This window comes from Arachis hypogaea, chromosome 19 (assembly GCF_003086295.3).
Source record: "Arachis hypogaea cultivar Tifrunner chromosome 19, arahy.Tifrunner.gnm2.J5K5, whole genome shotgun sequence".
In the NCBI taxonomy this organism is placed as follows: domain Eukaryota; kingdom Viridiplantae; phylum Streptophyta; class Magnoliopsida; order Fabales; family Fabaceae; genus Arachis; species Arachis hypogaea.
In genome coordinates this window covers 41,651,402-41,657,620 of record NC_092054.1, presented here as the reverse complement: position 1 = coordinate 41,657,620, position 6,219 = coordinate 41,651,402, and positions in this window count along the sequence as shown.

Here is a 6,219-nt window from a genome sequence, read left to right as displayed (position 1 = left end):
TTTTATTTTCAAAAAAAAAAAAAAATTTTCCGCTATGCGATGCGATCGCATCAGCGACGCGTCCGCATCGTAAGGGGAGTAAAGAAAAATAAAGATGAACAGAAAGTCATGCTGGAGCGTGGCTGGAAGCGTGCCAATGGCACAAATCAACCACGTGACCACGTCGCTGACGCGTTCGCGTCGCATGGGAATCATGGCCACCCACGCGGCCGCGTGCCCTGAGTTTTCGACGTAAAAGGGTGCACAATGAAATATTGTGCGAGAGTGGTGCTGGATTGGTGCTGAAAGCACAATCCTTATCACGCGACCGCGTCGCCGACGCGGCCACATCATCCGTTTTCTGATGCACACTCACGCGATCGCGCCACCTCAATTTTGGCAAATAAATTAATTTGAACAGAGAGTTGTGCTGGTGCGAGGCTGCACTCGCGCCAGAAGCATAACATGGGTCACGTGACCGCGTGACCGACGCGATCGCATCACCATACTTGAAGCGCATCCACGCGAACGCGTGCCCCACGCGGCCGCGTCGCATGCGCCGCAGCTCAACCTAAAATTGCCACATATCTTATCTTTCTCTCCTCCAAATCCTAATTTTTCTTTTCCTTCCTTATTTCTTCCTTCTCCCTTCTTCCTTCTATCTCACCTATCACTCTCTCTCTCTCTCTCACCTCCATTACCAAGGTTTTATTTTCTTCTTCCTTCTTCTCTTTTCGATCATTATTATTATTTTATATGTTATTTTCTTTTTCTTTTCTTTTTCTTTTCATTATTCATATTTTCCTTCTTCTTCTTTTCCTTTTTACATGGTGTTAGAAATTTATTTGAGTCATTATTCCTCATTATGTGCTTGTGGATTGTTACAATTTGTTTGACAATTATTATTTTTAAGGGATTACTTGCATGTTCACCTTCATACTTTCTATATCTTATTTACCATGCATGCCATGTGGTTGTGAAAAAGCCCATATAGCATTATGCACTTTTCTACATTACTTTACTCTACTATTCAATGCTTGCTTTTCACAAATTCTCTTTACTATTGTTTTCATTGAATTTAATTGTCAATACAAACATTTTGGCTTGTTACAACTGATGCTTGGTCTATGCTACTCATGCCCTTTTCCGGCATGCCAATAAACACCTTGCATCCACTTATCTTTCGATGCACTGACTATTTTTCATTGTTGGCTTTTCACATGTACTCGAGAGCATGTGTTAATGTCAACTACATCCTAATGTGCATCCATCACCACTCTTCCATTCTCTTCCATGCTATATATCTATTTGAATTTAATTTACTTTCTCCTCTTTTTTTAGGATAGCCACCAAGAAAGAAAAGGAGAAAGCAACTCCTAAACCCCCAACAAGAAGAGGCACTAAAAGAGCATCAGTGGCAGAGCCGTCTTCAACTGCAGTCAATCCCTCAATAAAAAGAGTTAAGAGGATAATAAAGGTTGATGACAAAGAGAAAGCCTTTCCAGCAAAGGAAACTGCGCGATTTCTCAATCGCTACTCTGAGCAGATGTTCCCTATCCTGGCAGAAAGGAACTATAACAATGAATACCTTCTTATCCTCCTGTCCAATATTGCTACCTTTGTTGAACCGCAAATTGAACGAAGATAATGGGGTTTCCTACGGAGACAGCCAGGGCAGGTCAATCTTTCTTGGGTAGTTGAGTTCTACTCTAACTTCTACATGCCAACCCTGCAGTCTGTTTATGTCCGGCAGAAGCAAGTCCCCATTACAGAAACGGCCATTCAGCAAGCTTTGAGTCTTCCCCCTATTCCAGAAGGAATGGACGCCTTCCAAGAAGCCGCACTTAAGCGCCAGAGGTACCAATTTGACTGGGACTCCGTTCTCAGAGTTATCGCATTACCTGGCAGCCGTTGGATCTACGGATACCACCGTACCCGCCCTAAAGGAATCTTGGCTTCAACACTTACCTTGGAGGCTCGCGTATGGGCACAGATCATGTCCCATTACGTCTTTCTGAGCACTCATGAGTCCTCCTTCACTGCGGACATGGCTGTTCTACTATGGTGCATCCTTACAAACCAACCTCTGAATCTCTCACGACATATCCGGAATGCTATGGGACACGTACAAATTGCGGGCAATTTACCTTTTCCCGCCTTGGTTTAAGATCTTGTCTCAGCCGCCGGAGTCTCCTACAGAGGTGGGGACACCAAAGCCGTGCTTTCACGAGATGATCAGTATGTCCCTAACGGAAAATACCTCAGACTCCCAGCAGCCACTACAAGCCTTCCTACTACTCCAGTTGAAAATAATCCTTCTTCAACACCACAAGCACCTACAACTGATGAATTGCTCCAGCAGATAATCAAGAGGTTGGATCGGTAAGAACACAAAGCTAAGTTGAGAGAGCGCCGTAACAACCGAAGATTCAAACACCTCAGGCACCCCGGAATCCACTTCTTTTACTAGCACAGGGAGCCATGATGGTCCCGATTGTGGAGATACTACTACCAGCCCACCCCTGTTCCTGACAGACGGCATCGAGGACGGTGCAAAGCCTTAAGTGTGGGGAGGTCGGTCAGTACCTAACTTCCGGAGGTAATTTCTCTTCTCTAGCACCAATAATTAGGATATTTTAGTTAGATTTTCTTTCTTTTATAGAATAGAATAAATTGCATAGGTTAGGATAGTTGCATGCATGTTCTACTTGATTGAAAAGACAATAAGTTTCTTTTAAGACTCTATCTTTGGAACAAAATTTTACTAATTTTTCAAAATTTTTATGATAAATTTGCTTGAGTTGTATTTGGAACATGACATTTGAGCTAAAGAACACACAACCTTAAGATTTGAGCCTTTATGTATGGTTACATTATTTAACCATAATTATTTCATTCTTGTGTGTTTACTTCTCTATGATTGTAATCTATATTTTGTTTTATATTATATGTCCAATATTTATTATATTTGCATGCTTGCACATGATTGAGGCCATTATTTGTTTAAACTCACTTATCCAAATTAAGCCTACCCTTTTCAATTACCTTTGTTAACCACTTTGAGCCTTTAAATTCCATTTGTTCTATATTTTACCACATTACTAACCTTAAGCTGAAAAATAATTGTATATCCCAAATTGAATTTTTGGTTAGCTTAAGATAGAATTGTGTGTGCTAGTTAAGTATGGGAAATTGTGGGAACAAAAGTTGTTAAGGGAATGTGTCATGAGAATTTAATGGGAATTTGGATACCTACTCATGTGAAACTATAAGAATTAAAAATATATGTGCATTGATAAGCTATATTTCTTCCAAAAATAAATAAATAAATAAATAAATAAAAAATAAATAAATAAATAAGGGGACAAAATTACCCCAATGTTAAATTCAGAACTCAAAGATCAATGCACATATGATAGAATCAAATACAAAGTTGATACATGAGTATGGATTGAAAAAGGGAATTCTGGGTAGCTAGGTATGAACTTTAAGATTACATTAAAAATATATAGGTTGGGTTGAAGCTTGGGTTAATTAAAGATTCAATTTATCAGCTCACTGAACCATATGTATACCCCTACCTGTACCTTGGCCCCATTACAACCTTTAAAAGACCTCATGATGTTTGCATTAGTATATTAACTGTTGTTGATTGGTTAGGAGAAAAACAAAAGTTAGAAAGCATGATTAGAGAAGGATATAGTGATTACCCTATACACTAGAGATTAGAGCGTACACACATTATCAGTGAGGGTTCAATGCTTGAATTTTCATGTCCCCGGCTTTCATGAGCTATCTTCTTGCACTTTTATCTGTTTTATTGTATAATGATAGAATTAGTGGAATTTGATTTGTAATTGTTTTGAAGAGCTTATTTACTTTTGATCAAGTGGGCAAGAATCATATAGTTGCATTTTTTTATATATATAGGATTGTATTGCATTTCATGAGTTTCTACATGTTCATACTTATTTACTTGTCTCCTTCAATTAAGCATGAGGACATGCTAATGTTTAAGTGTGGGGAGGTTGATAAACCACTATTTTATGGTTTATATTGTGTTTAATTGTGTGGTTTTATCATGATCCTTACCCACTTATTCATTAAATTAGCATGAAATTATAATTCCTTCCTGAATTTATTACATGTTTGAAAACTGCTTCCTAGAGACTTTAATTGTGTATTTTTAATTCTCCTTTATTCCATTCGATGTCGTGATTTGTGTGTTGAGTGTTTTAGACTTTATAGGGCATGAATGAGTTGGAGATTGGAAAGGAAGCTAGCAAAAAATGGAAGGAACACAAGAATTTGAGGAGATAACCAGCGAGAAGTGACGCGGTCGCATGGCTCACGCGACCGCGCGAAGGAGAGCAAATCGCAGTGACGCGGCCGCATGGCTCATGCGGCTGTGCGGATTGGAAAAGCTCAAGCGACGCGGTAGCGTGGACGACGCAAACGCGTGGCAAGGAAAAGCACGAATGACGCGTCCGCATGGATGACGCGATCGCGTGACATGTGCGATCTGCATAATCTGCAGAATTCGCTGGGGGCGATTTTGGACCTTATTTCGACCCAGTTTTCGGCCCGGAATAGCAGACTAGAGCCAGAGAATATGCAGAAACAAAAGAGAACATTCATTCTACACAGTTTTGAGTTTTTTTAGATCTAGTTTTACTCCTTTTGTTTTTCCTCTCTAGGTTTTAGAATTTTAATTTTTAATTGGTCTTAGCATTGGAACATTGAGAAGAGTTATTTCCTCATCAAGACTTCATCATTCTAGTTCGTTCTCTTAACTTGGTTTTATTCTTCCATGTCCTTTGCTTTGTTCAATTTTGTCATTTGAATACTTTCATGATTATTTAATACAAGGATTATTTCTTTCATTTTAATTTATTTTCCATTCCAATAATCATGTCTTCTTTTAATTCTTTTTCATATGTTATGGATTTATTATTTACAATGAGCGAGTAATTTCTTCACTTGATGGGGAGTTGATTGAAAGGAACTCTTGAGTTGGAAGGATTGAAAGAGAATTTGTAATTGGGTTAACTGTTGGATTGCTATCCAGTTGCTAACACCAATCCCTTTGAACTAAGTGGGTTGCAACTCGTGAATAGATCTAGCATTCCAACTTGTTTGACTTTCCTTTACCTAGTAAAGGATAACTAAACAGAATAATCATTAATTATAAATTAATCTTGAAATCATCCCATCAATAATAGAGATTCCAACTAATCAACTCCCAATCAAGGCTTTTATTCATATTATTTAAATTTTCTCAATTTAATTTTCCATCTACTTAACTCAACCTTTTGGAACATCTGATTAATAAAATAGCACACTTTTCTGCAACTCGTTGGGAGACGACCTGGGACTCCAACTCCCAGTAATTTTTAATTTAAACTCTCTGTGACATATTTCTAAATTGATAGGCAGATTTTCGGTGTGTTAAGAACTATACTTGCAACGTAACTATTTTAATAATTTTTAATTCACCAACTTCTGTGTCTCATCAGTGATGTTAGGATGGTGGTGGCTCTATATGTGGTTCATATGGCTCATATGGTTGTTGTAATGGTGGATATGGATGAGGGTCATATGAAGGTGGTTGGTGAAAAGTGGCTTGTGAGTATGGTTGAGGGTGTGGCTCATAGGCATATAGTGGTGGTTCTTGAAAGTCACAAGGATGCTCACCATAGCCATTTGTTTGGTATGCATCATAGAATGGCTCTTCTTCATAGTGCATTGGTGGAGGTTGTTGCCATGAGGATTGATCATATGCATATGGCTCCTCCCACCTTTGATTGTCCCATCCTTGATACACATGCTCATTGTAGCTCCCATTTCCTACAACATAGTTAGAACCAAACTCATAGCCAAAGTGAGAATTCATAATGGAAAGAGAAAATAAGAAACTAAAGCTAATAAGAAATAATGAAACAAAGTCCTAAACTAGCAAAAACTAACAAGCAAGCCAAAAATAAAGCTATTCACAGTATTCACATATATACAATAACCAATAACACAACACCATTGCAATTCCCCAGCAACGGCGCCATTTTGATGGTCGGATTTTTGATGGTATAGAATTTTCAAATGAATTCTCGTTGCAAGTATAGTTTCTAGACCAGTCAATAATCCTTTCATACAAAAATTTGTTTGTCACAAGTACAAACCCCTAAAATCTATAAACCGAAGTATTAAACCTTGGGTCGTTCTCCTTAGGAATTGCGATAAAGT